Below are 569 nucleotides of genomic sequence, written 5' to 3'. Positions count from 1 at the left end.
AAAAATCGAATTGTCACCATGGCCACTGAGGGCACAGTTGGCTACAAAAAACCCGTAGAAGCATGTTTTCCCACTTAGTTTGAAAATAAGGAGGAGGAAAAAAATCAAACAACAAGAAGTCTTGCAGAGTCACCATTTCCAGTCTTGGCAGCTGGCGTGGAACGGAGGCCAGGGGCAAGCCTCTGCTCTGGCCTGTTATTCAACGCTAGTGCAAGTCACTTGGTTTCTCAGGGCCTCAGTTTCCCCAGCTGCAGAAAAAGAGTACAAATCTGTGGATAACTTCGTGGACTAGAAGCAATGCACGTACAGTATGGACTGTAACTTAAGGTGGGAGTTCACCCACGGATAGAATGCCATTAATGTGGCTTTAATAAGATATATCACAGAATCACAGAATTGTTGAGGTTGGAAGAGACCTCTGGAGATCATCTGGGCCAACTTCCTGCTCAGGCAGGACCACCTAGAGCCATAATGCCCAGGACTGTGTCCAGATGGCTTTTTAATATCTCCAGTGTGGGAGATTCCACAACCTATACAGGGCAACCTGTATATACATCATCTCAGGGTAT

This window comes from Haliaeetus albicilla, chromosome 3, assembly GCF_947461875.1.
Source record: "Haliaeetus albicilla chromosome 3, bHalAlb1.1, whole genome shotgun sequence".
NCBI classification, from domain to species: Eukaryota; Metazoa; Chordata; class Aves; order Accipitriformes; family Accipitridae; genus Haliaeetus; species Haliaeetus albicilla.
The sequence above is the reverse complement of the archived record's forward strand: the minus strand, read 5'-3'. Positions refer to the sequence as shown.